The 18851-nt window shown below is 39.2% G+C and overlaps 1 protein-coding gene across 1 annotated transcript in view; it reads left to right on the forward strand.

Annotated features, from left to right (window-relative positions):
• The window catches only part of TBC1D5 (TBC1 domain family member 5), a 470928-nt gene that overhangs the window by 317780 nt on the left and 134297 nt on the right, over positions 1-18851 (forward strand). The window lies entirely within an intron of this gene.

An 18851-nucleotide genomic window follows, 5' to 3' on the forward strand; every position in this document is an offset into this window, starting at 1 on the left:
TGTTCCATAAGAGAAACAGAATACTTAGAAGCTCCTCCAGATCACAGCTCATTTCAAAGCCTTCCTGAACCAAGACAGGATCTGAGAAGTTGTGGATTTGGTGGAGAATGTTTGCTAGAGAGAACAGATTTCAGCAAGAACCATAATACGGATCTTGGTCCTGATGATTGCAACCATTTTTGTGGTACACATTGCATGCCTCCACTTGGTGCAACCTCAGTGGAGCCTGAGGTTTGGTCACAGATCACCAGATTTGAGTGTATATAGGGAAAAAGCCTGTAAAAATAACAGTCAACCTGCAAATGGGAAAGGATTTCCAGATTCTCCAATCTAAGTCATAGTAACCACTGGTTCAATTAGCTTGGAACCCAGAATCCACAGAAAGTGATTTCAAACCAAGCCCCTTGTCTCTCTAGAAAGTTCCTATCCACACACATTCTGGAGACAAAGTCAGTTCTGTATGCACATAGTACTCTTAAAGACTTGGAATCCTAGTCTCATGTGGGATTGGGCAGACTCACACAAGTTGGCAGGAAAGAAAAATTCAGGTCCAGCAGGAGGAGCTATCCTCCATCTCATCCCACTGCCATTTCCTTGCCTGTGAACTAGTTGTTTTTCCCAGTCATTGAAGATGCCAGATACGTAGGAGGTCACCTATGCTCTTCATACAGATTAAGGGGCATCCTACATTGACAAGGAGAAGCTGGGGGGAGGGACGCAGTAAATCATTCCCCTACCCCTCGTGCACCTGCCATAGTTTTGGAATGTAGTCATTTCAGAAAAATATCTGCTTCATTTTGGTGTTTCTCCCTAGATTTAAGTTCAAATACTTTTTCTTTTTGAATTTTGTTCGATTTCTTTAAAAAAGTGATAGAATTCAAATGAGTGTTATCTTGAAATGTGCATAATTTCAAGTGTGTGAACATGCTACAGTTTTCTTGCCAAAAGTGGCCCCTCAGCCAAAATTTCTGAAGTGTAAACATTTTTTCAATTTGTATTTCCTTTCTGAAGGAACTCTTCTTACTGGCCAGAATTCAGACAAATGAAAATGAGTGCTTTTCTGGTTTCTGAAACTGAGCAACTGTTTAGGCTACACAAAGGGCTTAACTTCCTGTCAAGGCAAAAAGGCTGACACAATCTTAATTATGGTATTGCTAGTTGTATCTATAAAAAAAAAAGTCTTAAAACAGTAAATTAACAGACAAAAGTCCACTCTTTTTATTTGTATTACAGTAGAGTCTGAAAGCCCCAACCAAAATTGGGATCCCATTGTTCTCGGCATTGCACATACACATAAAAGAGACAGTCCCTGCCCAAAAGCATTTCCAATTTAAATAAAGCAGATTAAAGTGGGAGGGTAAATTGAGGCACAGAGAGGGGAAGTGACATGCCCAGGGTCACAAAGCAGGTCAGAAATAGAAGCTAGGTTTCTCGGGACTACCAATCTGGCCTCCTAACCATTAGACTACACTGTCTCCCGCTGTGATTCTTGTCCTCCATCTCAGTGCAGACAGCATTGTGTTCTTGAGAGGCCCTGCACAATGGAAAGCATATTGCTGTGACAGTGCCTGAGAGAAGACAGCCTTCAACTCCCTCATCTGCGTGAAAAAGACTGACTCAGAGAGTTCCCTCTCCATAGCTTTCTCCCCTCCTCAACAGGCAGAGTCCTGCAGTCCTCCTAAAATAGAACAGTCAGGTCCACTCTGAAGATGTGGGCTAATGGATGTTTACTGTTGACTGTTCTTCCTCACGGAGCATATGTTGCTCCCCCCCCCACCTACTGGCCAGAGACTGCACCCGCTGCAGATGAAGAGAAACCGTTTCCACTGTTAGGGACTGGAGCTTAGCCCAGTAGCCAGATTGCCCACATATCATCATGTGCAGTTCAGCTCATCTGTCTCTTTCAGACCCTTTGCCCCTTAGGGTCTGTGAAAGGGACCAGTGTTCAATATGGAACCCAGTGTGGGTGCATATGTGCCTCGTGTGCAATATCACATGTATTTGAATAGCAGTGTCCCTCAGGGCCATGCTTCACCCTGTGCTGCCTTGTGCAGAGGACAAGATGGAGGGAGACTCCTCCCTGTACATCAGCATTAATGGGCTTCTTACCCACAATTAGTAATGTCAGGCTCTAAACCCACTGGGTTCAAACTCTGTCCTTCCTGCTATGATCTGATGCCATTAATCATTGGACACAGCAAATGCCTAAGGGAAGGACACATCCCAAACATGTGTTCCATCTGCCGCTCCTTCTCGTCCTGCACCCAAAAATTTCAAGACGCGAGGCTCAAACTGCACCTCGTGGAATAATCTATCAAGGTTGCATCCAACTCTGGAGAGGAGACAACGAGATTATCTACAGCCAGAGCCCCAGCTAGTAGGCACCGCACCACCACCACTTCCCTTCATCAAATGCAGACAGACATTATGGCAGGTAGATAGGTGCAGGGTGTTGTCACCCAGAGCTACCCCATCCAGTTCCTTTCCCTTCTCCACTCCACTTCCCCATTCCTCTTCAGGGACCCTTCTCACAACACCTGTTACAAAAAGAAGTGGTCTTCGTGCTTCATATAGAAGCCACAGAAGAGGTTCTGCAGGACTACAGGGGAACAGGCTTCTACTTGTAGTACCTCCCCTATACCAAAGAAGAAAGGAGATCTCCATCCTGTCCAAGATCTCAGAAGACTGAACAAATACATATACCACCTCAGATTCAGGATGGTAATGTTTGACTTTTGATGCATTCCATCACTTCTAGCTAAGGATTGGTTTGTGGCTTTTGGCTTACAGGATGCATGTTTCCACATTGCCAATCACAGAAAATACCTGAGATTTTCAGTGGGGCCCAAACGCTCACTGTCAGTACAAAGTACTGCCTTTCAGAATCTTCATGGCACTGAGTCTCTGTATGAAATGCCTCACTGTGGTCATGGCACACCTAAGGAAAAAGGAGTATCCACGTCTACCTGTATCTAGATGACTGGTTGACCAGAGGGAAATCATATCAGGAAACACTGAGAAGCCTCAGTTGTGTGTGCTTTCTCTCTTTAGCCACCTGGGCCTGTTAGTGAACTATGAGAACTCATCTCCCATCCCATCACAGCCAGTAGAGTTCTTAGGGGCCAGGATATATTCCACGACAGCAAGGGCATACTTACTTCAGGACAGATTCCTTGCACTTCAGTCATTACTGTACATGGTGATATCACACCTGGCTACATTAGTACAAACTTGCCTCACGTTATTATGCCATAGTCCGTGTGTACATACATAATGCCACTTGCCAGACTTAATAATTAAATATTAATCAGAGCAGGGACTGGAACCTGAGTCTTTCCCCACCCCCCCAACCAAGTGCCCTAACCAATCAGGGAGTCTCCCACCTTTCAGATGAGTGCTCTAACCATGGGGCTATAGGGTATAATCTAATGAATGACTACCCTACAGATAATTGTGGTTCTTTGAGATGTTGTAGTCTGTGTGGATCCCATGACCCACTCTCCATTCCCACTTTTTGGAGTCCTCAGCAGTCATGGGCTTTGAATTGCAAGGGAACTGAGTGAAAGTTGCAGCCACTCCACCTTTTATGCCCTCAAAAGGGAGAAGAAGGAGGCATAGGGCACATGCATAGCCCTGAAAGACAGTGCTATTAAAAATAAATTTCTCACACACGAGGCACAAGTGCACAGACACTAGGATCCACGCTGATTACAGCAATCTTGAAGAACCGCAGTGACTGTGGGGTAAGTGTTTCTTGTTTAGGCTTTAAACTAATTTCAGCCAATTTGGACCCAAAATTCATTTTCCACAAATGTTTGTATGAAAAAAATTTTACTTGCTCAAATATGTTTGAAAAGTTAAGACTAAAGGGGTGTGAATGTGGTGAGTCAGAATTCAGTTTCTTATTCATCCACTATAATTTTTCCAACTCTTCACCCATCTCTACTTCAGATGTTATAGAACCTATTTCTGAGCTGACTGCCAAAATTCCTCATCTCCCCCCCCCACACTGCAGTAATTTTATTTTGCTGATATTTCTGAGTTACTAGTGAGTTATGCAAAGCACCATTCTCTTTGGATACTGCATATCATGCTAGTTTTCTTACTGAAAAAACTGCAGTTAGGATTACAGTATATATATATAAAGTGCTGTCAAATGCACAATGTAAATGAGCTGGGAAAATAGAGAAGTATTTTTTCCTTGATCTCAGTGAGTTACTGTAATCTTTGTAGGTACATTTCCATAATGTTCTACTGTCCCTTTAAAACACTTCATTGTGATCACCTAGAACTTCTTTTTACAACTCCCTTTCAAGGTCACCTTCCCCATCCCATGTCCCCAAACTGCATCAACTCCACTTCATCACTTGGCTATGCAGAATCTCTGCATAGCAAGATGTTCGTGTTCCCAACTCCTTTTAAAGGAACTAAATCAGTAACATACTGGATCCCAAATGTAGATGACCAGGCAAGTCAAGTTCAGGGTTCTCTTTGATTAGTTGCAAAAAATCTGTTTTGGTTTTGATTGACATACAACTGTAAGTACATTTGTGTCTTAACCCAGTTACAAGAAGGGTTACAAAGGGTTATACGTTTTATAGCTTTTGCTGTATTTTTAAACAGTTGTAAAAAACTTCCAATGATTAACTGTGGAACTTGGTTAAAAAAGTTCTTTATTATGACAATTATATTGCATCTTTGGGATGATTTTTGTATGGATTTATTTTGACCAAAAAGGAAAAAAAGTCCAGTTTTTTTTTTAAATTGTGTTGTGTTTAAAAGGGTGACTCTCACAAAAAGGTCAGTTTAGGTACCCATCATTTCTGCTAGCCAAAGCCAAAGCAACAGTGCTGCTGTCCCAGGGTCCCTGTGCTTGTAGATATACATTTCAAGTGCATTGTGATGCATACCTCAGAGGTGTATAAAATCATAATAGAACATTTTATCATAGCTACGTAAGGGGATGGTATATTCAGTCTGAATGGCTAACCATTGAAAACATTCTGTACAAGGCATTTGACACTAATTTTACTGGTCAAATCCTTCTTTGAAAAAAGTCGGCCTTGACAAGCAATTTACTAGATCCCTTCGCAGAGAGAGCCTGCCTTGATGGGTTGTCGCATAAGCTATTTGACATTTGTCCCCAGTCAGACCGGATGCCACATGAAAAATTTACTCCAGCAAGGAGCTCCCAGGAATAAACCGTTCTCTAGTGTTGCTCACAGGGGACTCAGCAAGGTGAGCGGAACTTCAACTTGTCACGGATGCTCTGTTCTGACAAACATAAGTAGATGCTAATGGCTAAATCGTGACAGAATAAAGTCCCACAACCATATGGCTAATTGCCACAACAATATCTTCAGTGTTATTAATCAAGTTTTCATAGTGTGCCATGATAATTGGAATAATTAGAAACAGCATAAGCATTGCTTGCCTCTGCTACATATACTACAGAAAGGGACCTGGAACAACCGCAGTTGCACTTTCAATATTGTGTTTTTTAAATGCTTTTCTTTCCAGCAAATACTGTGGTTAATTAATGAATTTGCTGTTTGCCACCAGTCTTTTGTTGTTAGCAGGGCTTCTGCGGGGGCGCCTAGGTAGCTAAATGACACCAGTAAGCCCCTTGTGTCCCTCTTTAAAGATGCAGTATTCCCATAAGGCAGGAACCACACAGCACAGAACTTGGCGACTCTGAGATACTGTAGATTATAAAACTTAAAAGTTCTTACTTTTTTACATTAATTTGTATAGCATATGTCTAAGTATGTACGAACAAACAAACCAGCCTCAGTGTATAATAATTCCTTTGGTGTATAACAAGTTTAACAAAAGCAACCCACTCCCCAGTGTGTAGTGACTAAATTAAAGTAGAGAGCAACAATATCTGAATAAATGTGATTAGATGTACAAAAAGAACACTTATTTTTGCTCACATTTTCCTGTTACAGAAACTAAAAAAAAATTTTAAGTTGTAACTATTTTGTGAGCTACCAGTACTGATCAATGTAAACAATAATTACCAAATATAACTTACCAAAACCTGTTCTTCCTTATGCTGTATGGTAGTGGAATAGATCTGAATTATAATACTCTACCTCTGGAACTAAGGATATAAATAAAACAGTGTTTGTAGGATTTTTATTTACACTAAATAGCTGAATTATCATCATGTCTTTCGTACTGGAATAGTTATTCACTGGACACTGATGTCTGGAACTGCAATATCAATGAGGAAACACCGGTGTTTCTTAGGTGTACATATAAACATTTAGTTGACTGGTCAGTAAAATTGGCAGATTGATGATAATGACTCTTCACTGGATGTATGAAGGCATTTAACCAAACTAATGGATTGAAATGGACTGCTGTGTGTATGGCCTCTAAACAGCTTCTTAATTCAGTTTTACGGTTTACAATAGATATAATATTGAATTCCGATACGATATAAATCTTCCCTCTCCCTGTTTAAAAAAAATACTTTCCTGATTTGAGAACTACCACACAAGGAGATTTTGAAATGTTATATATTTAATTACACGTAGGCCTGCAACAATCAAAACCTGATTTTGATCAAAGGTAGTAGGCATTCTGTTTGCTTTGGGCCCAATCTCTTTTTAATGATGACTCTTAAGGAGAAAACATTTGTATTGTAACAAGGTTGTTACACTAGGATGGAAACACATTTCTGCAATCAGGATTCTCTACTGTTCTGAGGGCTGTCCAGGATGATACTCTGCTGCAAAATAATGGCCTTATTTAACAACAGCTCTGAGCATAGAACTCCCATAAAAGTGCCTTGAATTGAATTGGTGCAGAACTGGGTGCTCCAAGTGCTTACAATAATTAGGAATCTTGGCTGCTGGGTAGATGAAAAAGGGCCAGTGAATACAAAACTAATCTATTTCCAAAGATCTTGCATCAGATTCAGCCTCTTACCATCCCCCTAATTCTTTCTCCCTTCTCCCTGGCAAGTATGGGGTACCTGCAGCATGATGCCTGAAGTTAGCTTTGCATACATAACTACTTAAATTGAATTAGCAGGGTTTATCTGTCCAAATAATTAAATAATTGTGGTTCTAGAAAGGGTAGCCATCCATACAGATAGATTTCTGTTGGGTTAACAAGGCCTGAATCCCTCCCACTAGTGCTAGTAATATATTTTTGTATTCTGGACATGATTCCTACTGAGGTATTACTTAATGTATTGATAGGTTAACTTTATTTTGCAGCTGGGAAGCCTCACAAGTTTCAGCATTCTCTGTGCTTTAAATCTAACGATAAGCTTTTTCGATTAAATATATTGAAGATGTACTCTCACCACTTCTGTGTAGCTAAGCATTCAGTTTTACCATTTTCTTGTTAACGTGTAGTTTGTGTCACTGGTCATGCTGCCATAGTTAATTTTACTGTGGAAAACTGTTGAATCTCCTTTTTGCTGAAATCTAAAATTGGCTCCACTATTAACTTGATTCTTGATAACATAGAAAAGGAATACATTACATAAACTGTAAGAAGTAAAGGCAAAATGATGATATTTTCAGGGTGTATTGTTTCAAATGATGACTGGACTTTATTTGTGTTTGAAGTAAGTTGCTTCTCTGGGGTTGAGAGGCATCTTGCTACCACCTGCTTTTAGCGTGAAGAAGCCTTGTACGGCACCTGCCATGGGTCACTTCCCCAACGCTACCGGCACCGGCAACACAAGCACTCCCCATAGGACTCACAGACCCTGCTGTCCAGTTAGCTATAGGCACACTGTAGCCCTCTGAGCATCTTCCTGGAGTGTGCCTCAGCCACTGGTCCCCTGGACATCCACAATATTCATTGAACCGCTGCTTCCAAAGTAACAGCACATCCCAGGTTACTGGTTCCATCTCAGATCACCGCTCTGCTTAACTTGCAGCACTTAGATATGTTAATAGTGAAATCAAATAAGTTTCAGAGTAAAAGCCGTGTTAGTCTGTATTCGCAAAAAGAAAAGGAGTACTTGTGGCACCTTAGAGACTAACCAATTTATTTGAGCATAAGCTTTCGTGAGCTACAGCTCACTTTATCGGATGCACACTTTCCACAGCATGCATCCGATGAAGTGAGCTGTAGTTCACGAAAGCTTATGCTCAAATAAATTGGTTAGTCTCTAAGGTGCCTCAAATAAGTTTAACAAAGCATAGAGATTCAAGTAGTAGCAAGTAGAAATATTGGAAACAAATGTTTACCTACAAAATAAAAACATAACACACATTCTAGAACCTCAACTTAATTAACAATATACTCTCATGTCTAATAGAATATTGCTTGCCCAAAAATCTTGTAGCACTTTACAGCCAGGCTGACTGTGTGCCTTTGTTCGAGTCATGCGCACTGGCAGTTTGCCACCTAGGTGAAGGAATCAGTGTGTCTCTTTGCATTCCAAGATACACCAGACCAATCGCTTGTCTTTATTCATAAACAGGACAATCCACTGGTGTATATTTTCATCCTGTAAATTCTTCCTCTCATAAATTTTTCAATTTCTCACTTTGCTCCTGATTCAGTGTGCGAATAGGCATACAGTGTGAAGCATACAATACACAAACGGCCAGACATGGAGATAGATGACAGTTACCTCCTGCCTGAAAGGAACACCTCCGAGGTATGTTACCTCCTGGTGACCTGCCTGAACTCTAAGATCCATAATTTTTACTATGGATACATAACTCATTAAGTATTATCCATATGTACATTTTGCAATGATCATCATAACCAGCTGGCTCTCAATAGAGACCTCACATACCACCCTTTGGAGAACTATTATGCATATGCCCAACCCAGGGATACTTGTAAAACCTTATGCACCCTCTGTGCCTTCTGCCAGTGGGCACCTGGGTCACAGTTGATTCCTCTAGTTCAGTTATTCTGTTCATATATTGCATATTTATTTTACACTGGCTGTATAAAATGATTGCCCGGTTGTCTTGCAGAATGTCATCAGATTTTGACAGTTCTTATTCAGTCCTTTGGGACTACGTATAATCCATTTTAAGGGAAATATTAAGCGTCTAACCCACGAGGGACTCAAAGTTATCTGCTAGTCCTAATGTGTGGATGCCCTTCTGATGTGAAGATGCTATATAGCTGTTAGACCAGTCATTTTCAACCCGTGGTCCACGGACCCTGGGGATCCACAGACTATGTCTAAGACTATGTCTAAGATTTCTATTTGAAATTCCATTCGAAATTTTTAGGGGACTGCAAATGGAAAAAAAAGGTTGAAAACCACTGTGTTAGACCAATTCAATTCTCCTGTTAATAAGTGGCAAATTTTTGTAAAATACAGAATATTTTATATAAGCCTCACTCACAAAGTGCCCTCTTTTCAAGAATATCTATTTAGACTGAATGTTCTATAAAATATTTGGTAGATGAGGGTTTATTCACTGAGGGTTTGTTAATGGATATGCAGTCTTTTTGGAAGAGTTTGGGTAACTCAGTTGCCTTTTTGCCAAACTCTCCTTTTCTCACGAGCCTCAGTTTAATCTTAAATATGTACAAATACTTTGCACTTGTATAGCATTTTCATTCATTCATTTCAGTGTTTTACAAAGCTCTCCAGGAGTCTTTATCTACATTTTTTGCAGATGGAGAATCTTTGGCCAGAAAGATGACTTAACTGACTTACCCTGAGTCGCAAAGGAACTCCATGGTGGAGCTAGCATAGACCTCCTGACACCCAATCTTACACTCTGTCTCTTTGAGCATGCTGCCTCACTAGTGTGTTAAGATTAAGACAAGTTTTCCAATAACTCTTCCATTGCTTTATGCACACCTTTTTTCGGCCTTCAGTAGCTCAATCGTCTGAGCTCTTTACTGAAAAACGTCCTTCAGTGTAATGAAAGAAGTTTATGTAGTACACTGTAATGTGACAGTGTAAGAATAAAGTGGTGGTGTTCTGGCTGACATGTTTTAAAATGATGGATTACAAATTTACACCAGTAGTAAAGTCTGCTGCTTTAATGCTTATGATGGGAAAGTCTCCTACATGGAATATGAATGGTAAAAGCTTGATGAAACATTTCAGTACATATTTGGACATTTAAAAAACTGTCAATAAAATTATTTATTCCTTTTTATGGTAAAAAGATAATAAATGGCCTTTCAGATAAGGCTGACTGTCTTCACTGGCCTTGATTATTCTACATGGAAATGTAATAACTCTAGTAGAACTTAATGCCCAGGGTGACTAAAACTGTAGTGGGATTCCTACTTCAGAGATATATTGTACAAAAGAAGAATGCAGCATCACTGAACCCTACTGTATGCGCCAAAGCCTTAGGTGTAAAGACATTAGCTAATCTATTCTAATGCCTTTAAAATAGCCTTTATAAAACACTGACAAATAATTATTTTCTAATATAGTTTTCTACTTTAAAATTTATATAGGCTGTAACTGCCAAAGCAAACTTTAATCAATGCGTTCTCATTTTTGGAGAATAAAAAGCGGGAGGAAGGAGTTCATAATTGCTAATAGCTGAAAACACTAGAAATATCACTAATTTAGTAGTGGCTTTTTTGTTTCTGTAGTTTTATTACTATATACAGTATTTAAAATCATGTGGTCATATTATTTTTGTTAAAACAGAAAATGTTCCCATTACTGTGCAGTGTTTTTCAAAAAGCAAATGTATGGGGATCATCACTAGTTAAGACTGTAATTTTGGAATGAGTGTAAATAATGAACAGTTGAAATTCAATAGCCATACCCTGACATTCTTGCATTTTTCTCTCTTCTGAACATGGATTTTTGTCATTGAAATACATTATTTTATAGCTACAAGAGGTGAAATCCAGAACCCACTGAATTCAATGGGAGTTTTGACACTGGTGGGCCAGGATTTCACCAAAGAAATATAACAAAACTTTGTATATTTCTATTTTGTTTCCCACGCCATTCTGTGCTACACAGTTTACTTCTGTGCATCATTAAATGGACACCGTTGTCCCTGCTTTTTAAAGTTGGCTATTGTCCAAGCTCCTCCATCTCAATTATTTTGCAGAAATATAGCAGCCTTTCTCAGCCTCTACCCTTGGGAAAAAATACATTACAAGCCAGACTGCTTCTCAATGAATCATACTTCTAGCCAAGACAGCTAGAAACTTGACCACTTTTCCATATTTTTTGTTCCTCTGTACCATGTCTGGAACTGGGGCCGCAATTTACAAAAATGGGTGCCTTGAGTTAGACTCAGAAGTCCAGAGATAGAATTATCACCATCACAATATAAAAGTCCGTATGAGTCTCCAGCTTCCTCATTCCTTCCCGCTAAGGCAGCTGGGAGATTTTTTTCAGTGGCCCCTCCCACTTTTAAACTTCATGTTCTTTGTTGTTTTTTGTTGTGAACGTGGGAATTGAAAGCTGAAGAAGTAAGTTTTAGACTTCTCTTTGAAAGTGGTGAGATTGTGGTCCCTCCCACCTCTGCCAGAATTGAGTTCCATTGTATTGAGCCAGCTGATGAGAAAGCTTTGTCTTATACTTTCATGAGCTTTGTCGTCCAGGCTGACAATTTTATAATTTTTGAGAAACATAGTAACATCCGAAGATTATTGGCATGGGGAAGAGAGACAGAGAGGTCTTACAGATATCTTGTTCCAACACAGCAAACTAAAACTGCTTGAGGTCAGATGATGATGGTCCCTTCTGGCCTTAAATCTATGAATCTGTAACACTGCCAAGGAAAACTTTAGAGTTAAGTCTTCCCAAAATGAAATGTTCCTAATTTGATGTGGAAATGAGTGCCAAACCTAGAGAATAAAGCAACAAAAAACTGTAGTCACCTGTGTTTTAAACACGATGTGGAAGTATAGAAAAATTTAAGTCAGAGAAAAGAAATATAAAGAAAGTCAATCCATTAGAAAAAGAAAAGCTAGTCCAGAGGTAACATGCATGTTAAAAGTTTGTTTCTGTCATGTTTTGGGGTTTTACGTTACAGAAGGCCAATGAAATGATTGCAAAATCGGAATGGTATTTTGAAGATTTTTAAGGCCAGAAGGGACCATCTGGTCTGACTTCCTGCATAACACAGGCTGTAGAATCTTACCAAGTAATTTCTGCCTCAGACCCATACCTTCTGTCGGAACCATAAACATATATTTCAGAAAAGCATCCACTCTTGATTTAAAGACTTCAAGTGATGGTGAATCCATGACATTCCAAAGTAAATTATTCCAATGGTTAATTACTAATTCATTATTAAAATTGTACACTTTATTTCTAGTCTGAGTTTGTCTAGCTTCAATGTTTTGTGCTCCTTCCCAGTCTATACAAGTAAACATCCCCCTTCCTCTATCTCTGAAATTAGTTGGGGGTGGGGGAGCTCAAAGGGACGACAACCCTTTTTCTTCTAGCCAGGCTGGACAAGGACCCACAGCATACAGTTGCAATTAGCACAGTATCTTAGCATCTGCACAAGAAAATAATCTTGCTATGGAAGTTAAGGTACACCATACCTTTATATATCTAGATAAGAGTTCTTATAGCAATAAGTCATCATGGCCCAAAAGAAATATGATTGGAACCAGAAAATCCAGAAACAGTTTCAGTTCTTGATTTTCCTTTACAGCGTAAAGTTCTTTTGAAGTTTTATATGCACAATAGTTGTTAGTCACTCTTGTTTCACATCTTATTTCCAAGTAAGCATATCATACCTGAAAGGCTGTCTGCTGTTCATTCTAGCCTGTTTGACCACGCGTTTACACATTCAATTGTTCTAGCTGGAGGTGTAAACCTGAATGTAATTCACTGTTTGTACTAGATCTGAATTCAAAGAGAGGGCTTTCCACTTGAGTATAATTTTCTCAGTATCAATTCACCTGCAACATTAATTCTGGTGTTTCCTAATTTTTGAAAAAAGAAAAGGAGTACATGAAACAATGGGTGTTACCATACACACTGTAACAAGAGTGATCAGGTAAGGTGAGCTATTACCAGCAGGAGGACGGCGGGGGGGAACCTTTGGTAGTGATGATCAGGGTGGGCCATTTCCAGCAGTTGACAAGAACATGTGAGGAACAGTGGGGTGGGGGGGGAATAAACATTGGGAAATAGTTTTACTTTGTGTAATGACCCATCCACTCCCAGTCTTTATTCAAGCCTAAGTTAATTGTATCCAGTTTGCAAATTAATTCCAATTCAGCAGTTTCTCGTTGGAGTCTGTTTTTGAAGTTTTTTTTTTTGTTGAAGAATTGCCACTTTTAGGTCTGTAATCGAGTGACCAAAGAGATTGAAGTGTTCTCCAACTGTTTTTTGAATGTTATAATTCTTGACATCTGATTTGTGTCCATTTATTCTTTTACATAGAGACTGTCCAGTTTGACCAATGTACATGGCAGAGGGGCATTGCTGGCACATGATGGCATATATCACATTGGTAGATGTGCAGGTGAACGAGCCTCTGATAGTGTGGCTGATATGATGAGGCCCTATGATGGTGTCCCCTGAATAGATATGTGGACACAGTTGGCAACGGGCTTTGTTGCAAGGATAGGTTCCTGGGTTAGTGTTTTTGTTGTGTGGTGTTTGGTTGCTGATGAGTATTTGCTTCAGGTTGGGGGGCTGTCTGTAAGCAAGGACTGGCCTGTCTCCCAAGATCTGTGAGAGTGATGGGTCGTCCTTCAGGATAGGCTGTAGATCCTTGATGATGCGTTGGAGAGGTTTTAGTTGGGGGCTGAAGGTGATGGCTGGTGGCGTTCTGTTATTTTCTTTTTTGGGCCTGTCCTGTACTAGGTGACTTCTGGGTATTCTTCTGGCTCTGTCAATCTGTTTCTTCACTTCCGCAGGTGGGTATTGTAGTTGTAAGAACGCTTGATAGAGATCTTGTAGGTGTTTGTCTCTGTCTGAGGGGTTGGAGCAAATGCGGTTGTATCGTAGAGCTCTACGTCAAGAATTATAACATTCAAAAATCAGTTGGAGAACACTTCAGTCTCTTTGGTCACTCGATTACAGACCTAAAAGTGGCAATTCTTCAACAACAAAAAAAACTTCAAAAACAGACTCCAATGAGAAACTGCTGAATTGGAATTAATTTGCAAGCTGGATACAATTAACTTAGACTTGAATAAAGACTGGGAGTGAATCTGTCATTACACAAAGTAAAACTATTTCCCCATGTTTATTTCCCCCCCCACACACACCCATTGTTTCATGTTCTCTGTGTATATAAAATCTCTCCACTGTATTTTCCACTGCATGCATCCGATGAAGTGAGCTGTAGTTCACGAAAGCTTATGCTCAAATAAATTTGTTAGTCTCTGAGATGCCACAAGTACTCATTTTCTTTTTGCAGATACAGACTAACACAGCTACTACTCTGAAACCTAATTTTTGAGTGTTTGATTTTGCAACCTTAACATTCTTTTAAGGTAGGTGTTCGGAGTGTAATTTCCAAAGTTTTTTTTTAGAAAGCTAAATTGAAAATACAAATTGCATCATGTGGAACCATAGTGACACCCTCCCTCCCTCAATCAGTCTCAGTGGATTTGGGATCTTCAGATCCATAGCACTGTCTTCTACCCCTTGAGCTAACAGAGTGATTGCAACAGCAGGCTTTTTATCTTCTCTGTGGACCTACCACTACAGAGAAATGACATGCACACTTTGCCAGTGGGTTTTACTGCTCTTTGTTAGTCAGCAATAGAATGTTCAGACTCAGGAAATCCTGAGTTCTGTTGCAAATTATTGGGAATTACAGACCCTTGTGCTGCTGTCCTCCCACCCATCCTTCTCCTTGGTTCTTGCCCTTTTCCCCACCTTACCACTGCTCTTAATCTCCCCCCATCTATGACTCATCTATTGCTTTTTTCTCCTCTTCCTTACTGGTTCCAGCTCATTACTACTCCTTCCCCAGATGCCCCATACCTGTTCCTCTCCGCCTCTGCATTTGAGTCAGAAAGCTTGCTCCTCCTGATCACTGCCTGGACACCAGCAAGGGGAGCATTGAGAGCACAGGTGTCTAAGTTCCTATGTCTGACACCATAACAGCCCTGGACAATTGTGAGGAGCAGTTGCTCTGTGGAGTCCAGCTGGCATGTAGGAATTATGAGAGGTTGGACCATGTTCATTCCAGATGGAATCTTCAGAGAAATTTAGCTGGCAAATTAACAAGTCTCTACTGAGCATGTGCAAACTAAGATTTTTTCAGAGCCTTTTAAATTACCAGATTTGAGCACATATCCATGGAGATGGTGAACAGAAAATCCCTGACACCAGTGTGACCCATTGCCAAATTTCATGTTTCTTCTCTGACGTATGGAAGACTACAGCTTGTAAAACAAAACAAAAAAATGTTAACATGGGCAAAACATTTTTTCCTAAGTTTGTTCTTGCAAACAGCTAAACCACTTTATCAAAAACATAGAAAAAAAGAAAAATCAGCCTGAGGCAGACACCCAATATGGAAAATTGCAGTCTGAGAATAAATTTGGAGAAGTTATAACTGGAAAACATGGTCTTATACTGAAAAGTATTGGGCAACGTTAGCCATAGGTGTTGCTCTTTGCACAGCATGTGATATATTGAAAGATTGATTAATCTTTAATATAAACACAAACCTTTACTAGCTCTGTTGCTCGTGTAAAGCAATATTAAGTCTCGTCAGTTCCCCCACTGAGATTATTTAGCAGCATGATCACTGCTTCAAACCTCCCTTCCAAAGAAGTCATAATTGTCTGAAATACATCCTGTCTTACTAGTGCAAGCCAGTGTAAGGGATCTCTTTCATATTTCTGTCTCATTCAGAAGGAGTCAGTCATCTTGTACATAGCCTGTACAGATGGGGCCAACATTTCACTCAGAAATCAGTGGCTTGGTTTAAGAAAATCACCTTTAGCTCTTAGTTTGGGGATTCAGTGTTCTCAAAACTTTCAGTGACTATCTGTGGACTCCTGATTTAGCCCCATCTAACTAATTTCAAGATGCCTGAAAAGTAGTCTGTGTTTGTGGTCAATCTTTGAAGTTAGGCTACACCCTTTCTGCAGACATGGCTTCCTATCTATCCGTGTTCATCCGTCTTGCTCCAGTGTCTTCCTTCGTGCTGCACTAGCTTTCCATCACAACTACTCCCATTCTGTCACTGTTACCTCTACTTTCCTATCCCAACTCCTAAGGCTTATGTAGTTCAGGTCAGCCATTTTTAAAGATTTCATTGCTCTTAATGAAGAAGGAAGATGTATATACAGATAAAACCTAAATGCCAAATCAATAGCTAAAATAAATTATATGGCTTCTAAATGATACTGCTTACAGAATTATCCAGTTAATCTTAATCAAAATGGTGGCAATCTTTATTTAAACCTGGTAAAGACTGGGTCATTCCCATAGTTAATAGATATACCAGAGGATTGATTTCTTTTTGTTTCTCTATTCTGTAAGGCCATTAATGAATCATTATCTCTTGCTAGTAATTACTGATCTCTTGAGAGTTGTGGTTTAATTATATAGGAATCATAAGTAGAAGCTAGAATTATGTATTCCAGAGGTATATAGTAGTACTCTTGGATGGTTTATTGGTGCTTTAAAAATTCTGGACTTTTTGTTTTTGTAGAACTTAATTGCTAAGTAGGTCTGGTAAAATATGAATTATTGTATTATTGCAGGTGATAAAAGGTATGCTGTTTTGACAGTTGCAGTCTGCAGGTGTAACAGATATAAAGCAAGATTAACAAGACAGACTAATAATTAAACCACAGCCAACCACCGAAAAGGAAAAGGGGTTATCTTGTCCAATGCTATCATTAAGTGCAACTTAAATGCTCTGTAAATATTTGTCAGATCCATAGAAGCCTGTTAATTTCGAAGAAAACACTCCAATGTAAAACTTGATTCATTAAACTAAGTGTGAATATATGCATGTAAAGGCTCATGGAAGTCATGCCATATGGATGATAGGATCCTTGGCTTATGGATGCTATGAGATAAATGTTACAGAAGAGGAGACAACAGTTAGAATGTCTGCATTTACAGTGGTGTGAATTGTTTGCTCCCATTGGGACAAAGAGGTTCACATAATTAATGGTAGTATCATGGTTGCTAAAGAAGTCCAGTTGTTCTTCTGCACTCTATAACTGTGAAACATGATATCTCTGGAGACTGAGATTTAACTTTCCCAGGAGAAAATGTAAAAGTGGAATAAAAGGAATGATTTCTGCTTGAGCAGAATAAACCTGCATCCACAAACAATTAACACTGCATAATGAAGTAGTAAAGAAGCAAAAGAGATTTCTAATAAAAGCCTAATAACAAATCCCATTAAACCATGGTGTATATTTTCCCTTGAAGTGTATTAGAGTTTTATCAAACCTCCCGAATTAGATTTCAGTAGGTTGTGAGCAAAGTCAGCTCAAATGATTCAAGCGTAGCTGAGCTTTCACTCCTAACAGCTTGTGCAACATGAAAGTTGTGGGTTTAAGGGTGGGAGGGTTTGTTACTGCAAGTAATAGGCTTCATGCAGAGTTTGGGTAATGTTTGTGTCACCGTAGGATAATAGTTTCCTGTAGAGTAGGCACTGTAGGGTAATGTGCCACTATATGGTAAAACACCTTATACAGAACATTAAATGTGCTAGATTAGCCTTGCTTTGAGTTGATACTGTTTTGTTGCAACACCCAGCCCTAAAGATAGGATTTACAGAAAGTGGTAGAAATAGGGGAGGCAGCGCGCATTTGATTTTAGTGGAGACAAGAACATTGAACATTATAAAGTAGAAAGTCATACTAATTTTTATATTAACAAATAATAGATTGACGGAAGAGCACAGATGTACGATAATTTTATATGCAAAGTTTAAATATTTTTGTTTTAAAACTAATGTTCCTTATGGAAAAAAAAAATCTGCTTAGAGTTCTGCAAATTCTATGTCTGCAGCAAAGGTTCATTACTGTACAGTGGGTTAGCACTCATACATTCAGTTCCCCTAAAGGAAAACATTTGGAATGAAAGTTTTGAGAAGTGAATGAAATCTTATTCATAACATGAGCCTTTTATGAGCTTCTTTTACTAGGCACAGATTCATGCAGCTATTAAGTTGTTTTCCTAAATTTGTAATTGGTTAATGTTTGTTGGCTCACATTTGTGCAGAAATGAACTTCTGGTACAAGGGCCCCTCAAAAATTTGTTACTTTACAACTCCAATGAGATAAGGTACAAAGGTTGTCAAATGTCAACTCTTGGAAATCAGTTTAGTCTAGTTGTGAATTCTAGCTGCCTTTTAAATTCTATTTTTGTTACATAAGCTGCCAGCTTTAAAAAAGTGGCTTAATTTGCTTAGAGGAAAATTATAATAAATCTCCCTTTTCACTTCCCATCGACTAAAAGATTTTATGGTAAATAAAGTGTATATACCAGTTAAGAATGTAATTATTTCCTTATAAGCCCATTATGTAACCACTTTAAATGTAATACTGCTATTACATACCATTTGTGTAGCATTTTATATTTTTCAAACAGCTGTAAAATGATAATCCTTGCTACAGACCTGTGAGATAGGTCGCTAGAATTATTATTCCTATTTTATGATGTGAAAACTGAGACATACAGAGGCTGACTTGCCTGAAACCACTGAGTGATGAGTTCTTAGCTAACAGTACTATGCTCACTCTGCACTGTCAGTGTTGACCAAATACAACAGGTAATCTAGATAGATCTCCACATTTTGGTAAATAGGAAAACACATATATAGACAGCATGGAAGGTGATTCTACTTGTAGAATTGTCTCTACGTTTGATTAAAATTGAAGTGTACATACATAATCAAAATGGTGTATATAACATTTTTTACATACTGCAAACAATGTAGTTACATAAAGGGAAGAGGTCCCTT

This window comes from Lepidochelys olivacea (genome assembly GCF_965140295.1).
Source record: "Lepidochelys olivacea isolate rLepOli2 genome assembly, chromosome: 2".
In the NCBI taxonomy this organism is placed as follows: Eukaryota; Metazoa; Chordata; order Testudines; family Cheloniidae; genus Lepidochelys; species Lepidochelys olivacea.